Consider the following 13363-nt stretch of genomic DNA (forward strand, 5'->3'; position numbering starts at 1 on the left):
GTACAAAGAAATAATTATACGTAAAACTGCTGTACATCGTTTCAGTCAAGGTATTACTCACGCGGCTATTCTTCTCGCGGAAAACTCTCTCTCTCTCTCTCTCTCTCTTTCTCTGCCATTAGTTTATTTCCAGCTTCGACATGAAAAGGAAGCTTCATCGTTGAAAGTATTGTATTGTCCCGGGACAGCGACAAACAGCTTTGATTGCGGCTATTACGCGGCTGTACGTCCTCGTCGCTACAAACGATCTCGTATTGAAAGTTTTCAAGAGTTATGGCAATATCGAATTAAAATAATATTCCGAGCGGTGAAACGAGCTCACCGTCTCGGCGAATTTTCGAGGCTCGAAGCGCGGGGCATACAAAGTGGGCACTAAATTTCCAGTATTCATCTTTTACGACGCGTTTTCTCGTCGCGGGAGATAAGGTCGAACGGCCCGAGAAACGACTCCCGGGTAATCTTTATCAGGTGCTTTACGAGATTTAATTTGTCGCGTCGCGCGAAAATTCACTTCGCCCGCCTCGTCGGGAAGTGTCAACGCCCCTGACATTAGAAACTCGAGCTTTACTTTTTTAATGCCTCGAATTAAAGCGAAATCGTTGTCATTCACCGCAGTGTATGAATGATTAAAACGGTTGAGAGAAAAGAGAAGCGAACGCTGAATATTCATACAGCCCCGCATCAATATTAATCAGGCGAAATGAGAAGGGCACGAGAGCTGTGCACTTCCCCGGAGTTTCCCAATATTAAAAAACTTCCTTCAAAGCCAGATAGCGAAAAGCGACTAATTGTATTCGCTTCTTGAATCCGGCCATTATTCTAAACGTATTTTAATGCCCAGCGGCCAGTATTATTACGGCTCAATTACGTGTACGAATATTCAGGAGGTTTATATTATTGAAAGCTTTCGCATATCGCAGTTTCGTCAGCCTTATAGACGATAATTACACCTACCGGTTATCGATCTCCCGCCGCGAGTGAAAATCGGTACGTACTACTTTCGTCTTACGTATGTAACATCATGGAAGTGCGCAGGCCTTTCCGTTGCTTTATCCACTTACGAGCCCGGCTAGAATTGGAAAATCAAACGCGATCTTGCGTCAAGCTGAAGAAATCTGAAGAACACGTGGTGCGCGCAGCCGTCTTCCGCACACGCGCCACTGCACGCGACGACGTCTCTCGAAAAAAAGCGAGCCTCGCACACTTTTCTCTCTCTCTCTACGTAAGTATAACACATACGCAGAGACAGATGTCTCGAAAACAAAGCATCAGCGCGACCGCAGCAATGCATCATCGTCGCAGCCGTCACACATACCTCTATATACGTGTTCCCTCGCTCTGTGTCTCTCTCTCTCTCTCTCTCATTGACCGTGGACTTTCGTCGCTTCGCTCGCGCCGAGAGCGAGCGAGCAAGAGAGAGAGAGAGAGAGACGAGGTCTCCGGAGATCGATTCGGCCCTGCGGGCAATCGTCGCGCGCGCGTCTGAACTGACGTCAGAGACGAGGTGGAGGGAGAGAGAGAGAGAGAGAGAGAGGGAGAGGTGGGACGTATTACACGACGATGTGTGTATACAGTTCTTTCTTGCAGCGAACTGTGCTAATTGACCGGCTTCCTCGGACGCTTATAATTGCATATAAACACAGAGTTGATCAGCGCTGATGCAATTTTTTCGGCCGGTGTCGTTGATCGCTCGACGAGCATTTCAAATAAATTACGATATAGTATGCACGATCTAATAATCGTGCCGACTGACGACAATTCAATCCCGCCGACTGTCGTCAAAGAATCAAGTGCCCACGTCAGATCCATAACACGCCCTAATGCAACCGAACATCGCTCCGACGTGTCCCTCTGATGCGAGCAATCAGAGGAATTCCCTGGCAAGTGAGCCTCGTTTCGTATGTACGCACGCTCGCTCGGAATTGCGCACACACGACTTTTTGGCAAGGGTAAGAGTAGGCATTCATTGACGCGATTGACCGATCCCATGCGAGGACTATTTCGAAAGTTGCGTATTATGCACTGCGAAGTGTTTATCCGAACAACTATCAGAAAAGCGAGATTCTCATTATTTAAATTTCCCGCTCATTTGAATTCTCTCCGCATACGTGTTCTCGCGCACGTACACGCATTAGCGACGGAAGTACGAAAAAAGTCCGTAATAATCTCTCTCCCTCGAATATAATTCAATCTCTCGAAAAGCTCGTCTGGCGCGAAAATTCAATATCCCACTCGGCGAAAGCTCTCAGCGCGGCACATTCAAATATTGAAGCTGGACTCGTAATAATGACGCTTACCTGCGACGTATAACCCTTCGGAATATAATACCGAGAGATAGACGTCGCGTAATTCCGTCTTAGCATAGATTTTCTCTTGCTTCGGTTTAGTCTCTACGTCTGAAACTTTTACCTTCTCGAGGACTATCAAACGCGAGCGACGCTGATGTTTCGGCTGAATAAAAGATGCTCGAAGAAGAAGAAGAAGCTACTTTTTCGGGGATTATTTTCGCTTATCCAGTTCATTTCACCAAACAACCAACAAGAAGCTATACATTCGTTAAACGCTTTCATAATCGGTAAACTGCAAAATATCCGCGCATCTTCTCTCCTCGGGAGCAGTTATACGTCAAAACAAAAACAAAGCCGTTGCGAAGCATACGAAAACATCCTATTGACAGAGTGTATACAGCAAGCGGAATCTCCGAGCGCACGCGAGACTCACGCGGTGACCTCTAAGCGCACATACGGATCGGCTTCTTCTATCCGATGGCGCAAAAGGAACGCATCATGCATTCGCCGAGTGCGTCATGACGAGAGCGATGCTGCACGAGCAAAGCGGAGCTCGTGAGAAATTCGATAAGAACTGACGCTCATTGTGTGCTCTCGTTTTTTTTGCTTCCTCCTAGTGGAAGCTTTGTAATAGTAAAATTTTGAGTTTCTTCAAAACTTCTAGAAAATACTTTTTAGTGTGTGTGTATGTATACCGTAATATTTCTGGAACTACTTTGTCAATATCAATAAAATTTGACATGCATATATATTTTTGGATTCTGAATTTGGGAAAAAAAGTTATTTTTAAATTCTTAACTATATATTTTTTAATGGCCATTTTTGATTTTTAAAAAACACTATTTTGCGTTTTTTTCAATGACCCCATGTTACAAACAATTCAGCTATAATGCATTTGAAAGAGAATAAAATTGCCTACTTTTCCTCGTTTGGTGCTCGGGATGCTCGTGCTTTGTTCAGCAGATAAAATGAAAAAGGCGATTTTTTCTTAAATTCATATCTCTAAAATTAAACGTCATAACCTCGCGAAAAAAAAATATGTCAATGGGTCACGTGTCAAACTATATCCCATTAATATTTCAAGTGATTTGACTACTTATTTTTTCAGTAATCGAAAACTGAAAAAAATGAGTTTTTTTGTGCCTCGATTACGGACGCAAAAAGGCCTTATTGCACTTGAGATTTCGGGAAAAAGTAGATATTTTATGTGTTTTGGCTAAGTTTATTGCACAGCTTTAAAACCCCTATGGTTCGTAAGATATCAAGGTTTCAATTTTTTTTTGAAAATTTTTTGATTTCTTATATCTCTAAAACAATGTAGTCAAATGCTTCAAAATTTTATTTGGTGATTCACTATAAAAAAGCTATATGCTGTTAAAATTTTAAACGATTCCATCAAGTGGTTTTCAACTAAAGAGCTAAAATGTAAAAATCGTTTTCTTGAAAATTGCTCGAGCGACCTATCTAATGAATAACCTGCTGTTTTGATGGTTAGGTTGGTTAGGAACACATGTAAACATGCGTGAATTTATGTGAAAAAAAATTGACGACAGTGTTGGTATTCTATAATAAGAAAACAGAGGGGTCTGCAAATTTTTGGACAACGAACTATCCAAAACTTTTATTAAATTGTGTATCAAAAATCGCCTCATACATTAGCAAGCAGATATATAGATATATTAAAACAATATTTTTTTTATTGGATTTAAAAATTTAGTTGGAGGAAGCTACGTGCCAATGAATTGGCAGCGGTTTTTTTTATTATGCTTATGCCTCTTTTTATTTATTGCGGGCGCACGCGTCAGGTGCGCGCAGAGAGATGAGAATCGGTTATCTCGAGTGGCGGGAATTTTTTGATTGGCTGCAATAAATTACTCGATCAAACGAGGAATTCCTGAAGGCGAACTGGCTTTTGTAATATACTTTCAATTAAGCGAAGTCGAAGAAGCGACGCGCTTGATAAGCGATAGACAGTTTTGCGTCAAAGAGACCACTTTCGAGTGGCCCAAGCGACGTACACTCGTGATTATCAAAATCTCCGATTGTAATCTCGTCGAGCGTACGAACTGATACATGTGCAATTACACACAAGACTCGAGATATGTGCTTCCGATGCGCGTCAGAGAGAGAGAGAGAGAGAGAGAGAGAGAGAGAGAGAGAGAGAGAGAGAGAGAGAGAGAGAGAGAGAGAGAGAGAGAGAGAGAGAGAGAGAGAGAGAGAGAGAGTTATGGTATCATCGGACATTTTGAGGTTCGTTTGCTTCTGGAAAACATCGATGGGTATCGATGACTCATTCCTAACTAATCACACGAATCTAACGTCAGAACCCTCCGATCATCACGAGCGCCCATCCCCGTATTACAAACTCGGCAATCGGAATCATCGCGATAAGATGCATTGTTGGCGCCGGCCTCTGCGTAAGCCTCTATGTTTCGTAAATATGTAGCATAAAGATCGAGAGGAGCATCGCGTTATCGCGGAAGATAAAGCCTTACGCAACCTCTATCCCTCCCGAGAGTGAATTATTAGTCCAAAGCGCGTGCGGCGAACTCTTATGCTAAATCCGTTCGATAAATAATTCAGTCTGTCCAGGAGCGTCGCGACTCGGTCAAGCGTATCTCGGGGCAAGCTCGTATAAACAAACCGTGTGCTCCTCAGCTCTCTTCGTTAATTATGATGTGAAAACGTGTCGCCGAGATGTACAGGCGCTTATTAAGATGCTAATTGCAGTGCAAACATAGCCGCGCCTCTGACGCAGAGACTCCGTGAGATACTCCCCTTTTAAATCTCAGCGCGGCGAGAGCTTATCTGACAAATTTGTCGAGCAGCCGGGCAGACGGAAAAGAGAATAAGCGAATGACTCCGAATTCGAGCGCAAGGAAGATATACTGATCCGCAGCCGAGAGAGTAGATCGACGATAATAATGCGCGCAGGCGCTAAGCCGTTATCTTTGGCCAATTGACGTCAGAGCTGCAGACTCTATGTCCTTCTCTCTCTCTCTCTCTCTCTCTCTCTCTCGGCGATGTGTGCTATAATATATACTGTGTGTACACTGTACGGCCTTATCGCGTGTATATAGGCGAACGTCAGTAGTCGAGGCGTCAAGTGCACCGCCGCCGACGAGGAGGAGTAGATAAGGAAGCGTCCTTTTGTCGGCCGTAAATTTTTCAGGAGAGATACAAACCCTGCCTTGCAAGCTTGATTCTACGCCTATACTCTTTCTTCTCTCTTTCTCGATATAATAACGCAAAGTCGACACAGTTTTTGCAGCTGCACGTGTTTCCCCAGGCTCCGCGATAAAAATCGTGTTTACAAGTGTTATAGTCCTCCGCGAGGCTTCGGAGCTCCGCGTATATTCACATGCTAAACCGCTTCCGACAATACCATCGCACGAGTATTTCCGTAACGCCGACGATTTCGAAATAGATGTATACTACACACTCTTTATATCGAGTGAATAAAAACGCGTGGGCTGCACCAGCGCACTTGCGATAAAATAAATAACGTTTTTCATTTTTAAACCTCCTCCCACTCGGAGATACGATCGCAGGCGACAATTAAGCAAATCCACCCACAGTGAAAACTCGACGAAGTTTGTACACGCGCGCGCGCGCGCGAAAAGAGGGACATTTTCGAGTACCGCGCGCCGCGCCCACGCGAAGATCGATGCTCGCAGGCAGCGGATCAACGTGCGCGAGGTGCGATCGAGAATAGCTTTGCGGAAAAGGGAGATAACGCGTGTATACTCCGCGGGAGCTTCTTTGTTGGGATTTTCGGACGGGGATCGAGTGTAATTCGGAGTTTTCGCTTTTTGGAGATAAGCGAAGAGCTTTACGAGATGACGAATCGCTTTCGAGAGGAGTAAGGGAGACTGGGACGAGATTCGAATTGGATATTTTATCTTTTATTCATTAATACACATTTCAAGTTATAAATATAGCGAGTCTGTTTACAAAAAAGAGGATATTGAAATACTACGCAGAATAGCAGGAATATCGCAAAGTCGATCCCTATATACTTCTTGCAAAGATAAAAGTCTTCAACAAAACCAATAAAATAACCAGTTGTAAAATCAACAAGCTCTACGCTAGCCGTTAAAACTTCTGTTGATATTGCAGCTGCTCCAGTGTACACACTATACTACCGTACACGAAGTAATATAAAAAGTTCCTCGGCCGGGACAGGGTTGTTCGTAAAGTAAAGTGTAATAATTTTCCCTCGCGAATCTCGCCGAGAATATTTATTAGGAGGTTTGTGCTTACGCACTTCGCTTATAATTTATAGAATTTGTCACACGACTCTTCTCTCGAAAGCAGCTCGGGTTTAATAATAGCGAAATATATCGCAAAAATAAATATCGCCAAACCCGCTGATTCACCGCGTCGTGCGCGAGAGGGTATATAGTCGCCGTGGACATCTTCTTGAAAAAACTATTTTAGACCGGGATTATAAATTATACGCGTTTGTTTTTATCCTCGATAAATTCGCGCTACGGTTATACAATCCGTATTATTGAACAAAATATGCTGTAGTCGACAATAGCCGCCTTTCTCTCCCAACAATAACGTCAACGCGGAAAAGGTGAATAATCATCGAGCCTCTACTAACTACTACTAGTTACATCGAACATAAAATGGTAACTCTTTCATTTTTAAAATAAGATCGCGTTACAAGCGTTACACCTACACTCGCGAAACACACGCGGCTCCAAGAGAGAATCGCGTGCGTCACGTGTGCAGTAGTAGTGAAAAAAAAGGTTCGCAACTGTACGAACGCGAGTTTTACGTATTTAAAAGCGCTGATTTGCCATTTTTACTGTTGCGCTCGCGCTAATCGTATCGTCTTCCTCAAATCGCGTCATCGTTCGCGAAGCTTTCTCGGAAACACTTTCGCGCGTATGTATCTGCGTAATGATTCAATTGTTTAGCGATTTTTTCTCTCAACACATTAGCGCGATCGTGCGTTTGAAAAATAGTCGATTCATCGCGCGGAATTGATCGGCTCTTTTAATTGTGCAATATCTGATTTTTCTTTTATTCTCGATATATAAGTGGATTTCATCGAATCGAACTTATAGCCGTGCGATGTAATTAGAAGTTTATTAGCTTTCACCCAGTGATTACGCAGTCAATAACGAGCGAGTCCTATTTTTTTATAATGAGAAGGAAAATCGACTCGCGTTAACGTATATCGGCTCCTATTCCACTTTCGTCATCGACGTGACAATCAAATGTATGAATACCTCGCGATCGTTGAAAGGGCCGAGAGACAAAAGCTCTTTGGAATCTGCGACAACACGTACTACATATACGTATATAGAACGCAAACATACGCTCGTTTCGTTCGACCGAGCGATGTTGACTCGTTACGTGGTTTTTTTTTAATAGATTCCTGATGGTCTGCACATGGTGGTTGTTGGGAAAACAAGGCTATTTCCGATGCGGCGTATTCAAGGGGTGCGTGTGGATGGAATTGTTGTTATAACGCCTGTGACGATGCACAGTATACTGCTCGTGGCCTTGAAAATCGCTATTCAGTGCGGGGAGTATCTCTTACCTATTTTGGACTTGAGAGCGCTGACCTAGATGTATAGATGTAAAAGAAAATAATAATCGTTCGGTTTCAAAAACGAGTCTTTTAACAAACTAATACGAAGGAGGATGTTGCACCCCCTTAATTATAATCTTCATTATCAACATCATCAGTAAAGTTCCTACCCCGTCGCAACCCCTTAAAACCCGCTATCTCTCTCTCTCTCTCTCTCTCTCTCTCTCTCTCTCTCTCTCTCTCTCTCTCCACAGCCTCGTAAAACACTTGGAAAGCATATTTCCAGCTGATCCGACAGCCGAGAGCGTCTACAGCCTCTAATCGAATTCTAATCCGATCAACCTCTCTCTCCGGCAAACTCCAATTAACCCCTGAAATCTCTCTCTCCCCCACTCACTCGAAAAGCTCAGCAGCAGCGCCGTGAAGCTTCGGTCACCTTTACACACACAGAGACCGTTATATTTTCGGCGCACAGCAGCAGCGCACGTCTGCATTACGCGCGCGTAGAGAGAGAGAGAGAGAGAGAGAGAGAGAGACGTGCGTCATAATTAAAGGAACGAACGCGTATACGCGAGTTAGAGTTTAATATACCGATTGACTCGACGTCCGACTCTCGAGGTCTAACGTCAAGCGTCGCGTGGCCTTTTTTGCCTGAGTCACATCGGCAGTAGTCTTTCTCGAGCTTTTTTTTGCCGCCTCGTCGCGATTGTGCCTGGCGAGCTTTTTTACGAAGCGACGCGCGCGCGCGCGACTGAATTGGACGATAGTAGCGTTGACGACGAGGAAAACCTTGGCTCGCTGAGAGAGCTTCCTACGACGCTATTAATTAGCGTGTCACGCGCTGGATTGTGATTTAGTGTAATGACGGCTGTCTCGGGCGTGATTCGATTCTTTTTTTTTCTTTCAAAGTTTTCAGAATTCAACGGAAGAATTAATTAATAAATTCGCAATCGAAACGCCGTTATAAAACACTTTCGCGAGAACGCAAAACTCATAGCGTGTGCTTATACTTTATAATCGCGAAATGCGAAAGAAAAACATCGCTATACACTGCACAATCGCGCGAAATCAGCGCAGTGCACGCTTTCTGCACGTTACACAACGTGAATACCAAACCTTTTTCCTCGGCGCACTCCTATCTCTCCCGTCCGATCGAAATCCTTCGCTTTATATACTTACTCGGTCTGACGCAGACGAGCCGCCGTCGCTTCTTCCCAAAACCGGCAAAACGATCGTGCGCGCGTCAACGGCCCACTATATACACGTCGACGTTAAAAGAAAAAGGAGGAAAGAGCGCGGCGCGCTTATTTTTAAAATCACGCGCGAAAATGTCGCAGAGAGGATGACGGGAGAACCAACAAAAGTACGCTTTGACGTCTTTCGCGAGGAACTTTCACTGTGTGTTTACGCGTGTATACGTGTACGAAAGTCGAGTACAGTTGCGGGAAGCGGTTTGCACACGTGTTTCATATAAATTCGCTTACCTTTGAATTTTGCGAGGTTTTGGATGATTTTGGAGAATAGAGCGTAGAGTCGAAATCGTCGATCCGTAGCCCTTGAGGAACTCTTCCAGGCTGCATCGCAGGTAGACACTCGTAAGTGCGTGAGGGACAATTGCGGTGCAATTCCGTTTTTTCGGAAAGCGGGCCTAATCCAGATAGTCTAGTACGTCACTCGAGAGTGTCATAAAATTAAATCTTCTTGTAAACTGTCTTGTAATGAGCTACAACGAACTAAAAGCGCGTAAACTCTGCAGCGGAATTTTGCTATGAAATTTTAGTCGGGATAATCCTCGCTGCATATTACCCATCAGACTCTCCAATTTCAGGAGCTCCTTACACTATGTCAGGTTAAATACAGCTGGAAACCCTTTCCAAAAATACACCTCCAGCTACACGCGGAATCAATGAAGCCGTCCCGAAACGAAAGTCCTCGACACACCGGCTCATCTCTCTCTCTCTCTCTCTCTCTCTCTCTCTCTCTCTCTCTCTCGGCGCGAAAATAAATAGAACCGAGAGACGCTGATCGCCAGCGCACGTTTTATTTATCAATGACGATATTCCGGTCCATTTTTGGCGCGAATTCGAGAGAAGGAGAGCAGACGCGTGGGACGAGAACACGCAAATTTTTTCGATCCTCGCGAGCTTATAACGCGACGAAAATAATCCAGATTCATAAATGCGCGTCACGCAATCCTAATTACGACGCGTGACGCATATACAATACCTGCCTTTGTTTACACGTATCGGACACACATACTATTTATGCAGATCGATTCCTTCCTCTCATCCTCGCCAACAAATAACAATAAGCGCTAATCGTTCCGAAAGCCTCTTTGCGTATTCGTACGCATGTGCGATAATGCGGGAGGCGAGAAGAGCGAAAATTTGTATATACGCGCGCGGCGAAACGAAAACAGAGAGAGAGAGAGAGAGAGAGAGAGAGAGAGAGAGAGAGAGAGAGAGAGAGAGAGAAAGAGAGAGGATGCTCATAGCGAGCCGAGCGTAAACAGTGGATTTACGCGCGAGCGATGATTGTCGGTGTATATAGTCCGCGCTATGGCGTCAACCCGGCCGCGAAGATGCCGGAAGTATAGTCCTTGTGTATAACATGGCTCTGCTTTTTTGCGTTTGTTATTGTTTTTCTTTTTGTTCGTCGTTATCGCTGTTTCGGTCGTGATTAAGCTCGTGTGAAGGGAGAGCGTGACGGAGGTTTTTTTGTGTTCGCGGAGACTTTTGTTCTTCTACGCATAGTTGTTACATTATGCGGCTTATTGTAGAGCGGATTTGGATCGGGGTTATGCTTTTTTCGGGTTTATCGCTTTTCGATTTGTCGACAGCTGGGAAATTGAGTTTTTTGTTCAAGCGCGGAATTTTCAATGTGGTCTGGATCGAATTTCTCTTCGTTTAGATAGATAGATAGATAGATTAGCCTTTATTTTGCACAAGTCAAAAATACATATGTATCACATATTGTCATTAATTTATCACAGATTCGTATTACGCATTATGTACATTTTTTCTTCTTATTCGTTTCGTTTGATTGATATACTCGGTTGTATTTTCAGCGCGTCGAGTAAAACTTTCATAACTGTAGTGTAATTCTGTGATTCGAATAATTAAACGATCTAAAATATTAACTCGATGTCGCGACAGCAACAGGAAATCTGGAAATAAAACACTAGATCGAAAACCTACCTTCAATCAAAAAAAAAAAACCGCGCGATTCAAAAGCCGAGAGCCCTCAAACTTGACCGCGCACAAAAAAGCATCCCGCTTATAAAGAGGCGGAAAGCGCATCTATACAGCTGCTGCTCGGCAGTCGCGCGCGAGCTTCTATTTATCAGCTCACCGCGGCGGCAATTTCTGTATTGCCGCATTTAATTAACCGACAAAAGTGCAGCGCTTCCTCCTCGGCTCTCTTTTGACGTGTCTCTCGCAAGCGAGGTCGACGGCCACTTTTCTCTCGCCGCGCTGGAAAACGAGCGTCTGCCCTTTTTTTTCGCCGCGAGACTAGACGTATTACAGTCGAGGGCCATTAAGTCGTCTCCATTTTTTTGTTTTCTTCTTTTTAGGTCTCATTCATCTCGCGGCTAACAAACGTATACGATATTCCGCTTTATTTCGTATGTAGAGGGCAATTTCTCAGAAGACCCTTCGACGTTTCTTCGCTGCTGACGCATAGAGTGTGTCTCGGGGAAAAATTGCCGTCGCCTACGTTTTATCGAACTCGCGCATGTACGCGCGCCGACAGGTTAATTTGCCGGAGTGCAGAAAATTGCCTAAGCTCTCGCTCTCCGGCAATTTGCTGTAATAGCGGGAAAGCCATTCTATGCATTGTGTGTGTGTGTGTGTGTGTGTATCGTCGCGGCTCGAGGGGTTGCCCCCGCGCGCGCGCGCGTCATTACAATTGAACTCAGACGTGTGCGGGGGAGGATCTGATGTAAGAGTCTTGCACCGCAGTTTTTCAATCTTCGTATAAATGAGATTAGCTTTTTACTCAGATTTCGCTTTTTGCAATACACCTGACAATTACACAAGAACTTCTCCAAGAAGCTCCCGCATACAAGTATTCCAAACTCGCGGGCAGCCGAGATTATAACCGTATCGCAGTCGGTCGTGCCAAGGACTCGACACTGGTATTTTTCCGCTCTCCTGCGCTCGCTCGCTTGCGCGCGACATTTTCCAATAAAAAATATAAATAAGCAAGCCGACGACGTGTATCACAGAGGAAAAGCCGTGCGTATCGCCATAAAATCACACGCTAGAGCTGTCAAGCGATTCTAGGATCTGCTCACGGCTACTGTTATACGCTTCGCATCTAAAACCACGACGCATCTCCAGACTCTGCACACGTTCACATCAGCGAACTTTACTCGGTAACATCGTGTCGAGATAACGCGACTACACAACACCGCCGTTACAGCGTGTCACCTGGAACCAACTGCGAAAGTTAGGCGTCGCGCTTGTTAATTTCACGTATAATAGAGATTCTTCTTCTCATTTTTTATTCGAAAAGATCGCGAGAATAACATAAAAGTTTTTCAATGAACGCCGAGGCGCTGAAACTTTCATCGAGCGCCGACAACAACAGGTGCAGTAGCCGTCGAAACTCGAATATATGCAGACGGAAGAATTATATCGCGATTACGAAACGTTGTAAATCGTCGTTTTTATACACGAATATAACGCGCATGTCCGAAATTTTATTATTAGAATTTATCGATCGCCCGTGCCAACTTTCGTCCCTCGCGCGCGGATGAAAATAATTGCAGGTATGCATGATGTATAGCTGCGGCTTTTATTCATGTTCCTCGTTGTTGTTATTTTCGAGCTCCGTTTCGAAAAAGCCGGCTTATTATAATACCGAGAAAGGAGCGCAAAAAATTCCCTCGGGGTTCGTGTGGAAAATCGAGTGCTGAGAGCTATTTCGGCCAAAAATCATACCGGTATATTTATGTTCGAGCCGCACGGCGCGCGAATAAATCAGGAATGCTATAGTACAGCGGATGAAAATAGGTGCTGCTCGCGGCCATAAGTTATATCAATTTCCTTTTCACTCTCGTCTCATCCGGGTCTCCTGAAACTTTCATCCGAACCTTAGCACAGGATCCGCGAAGTGTAACGGGGAGGGAGGCGGCGATTACGCGTTACATCACTGCGATTTTCTCACGAGCGAGCCGAGAGTATAAGTATAGGAAAATCGGAGCGAAACTCGCAAGCATAAACGTCCTGACGCACGAGACGGCGTAAAAAAATCGGCGTCAGGCAACGATCGGCTAAAAAGGCGGCGAAACAAACGAGTGCAATTTCCTCATCTAAACTCGTCCAGTTGGGTAATCGGCTTTTCGAGCGTCGCGCGCGGAAATTGGCTTTTCCGCGGGTCGCTCGGCTCTCGCTCACGGCCCTGCTTGACGTCAGCGCGCCGGGCAACTGACGTCAATCCCGGGGAGCCCTCTATAATACAAGCCGCGAGAGTCGACTGCGGCTGTATATACCTACGCGGGTGTGTACTATATACACGAGTG

This window comes from Nasonia vitripennis, chromosome 5 (assembly GCF_009193385.2).
Source record: "Nasonia vitripennis strain AsymCx chromosome 5, Nvit_psr_1.1, whole genome shotgun sequence".
Lineage (NCBI taxonomy): Eukaryota > Metazoa > Arthropoda > Insecta > Hymenoptera > Pteromalidae > Nasonia > Nasonia vitripennis.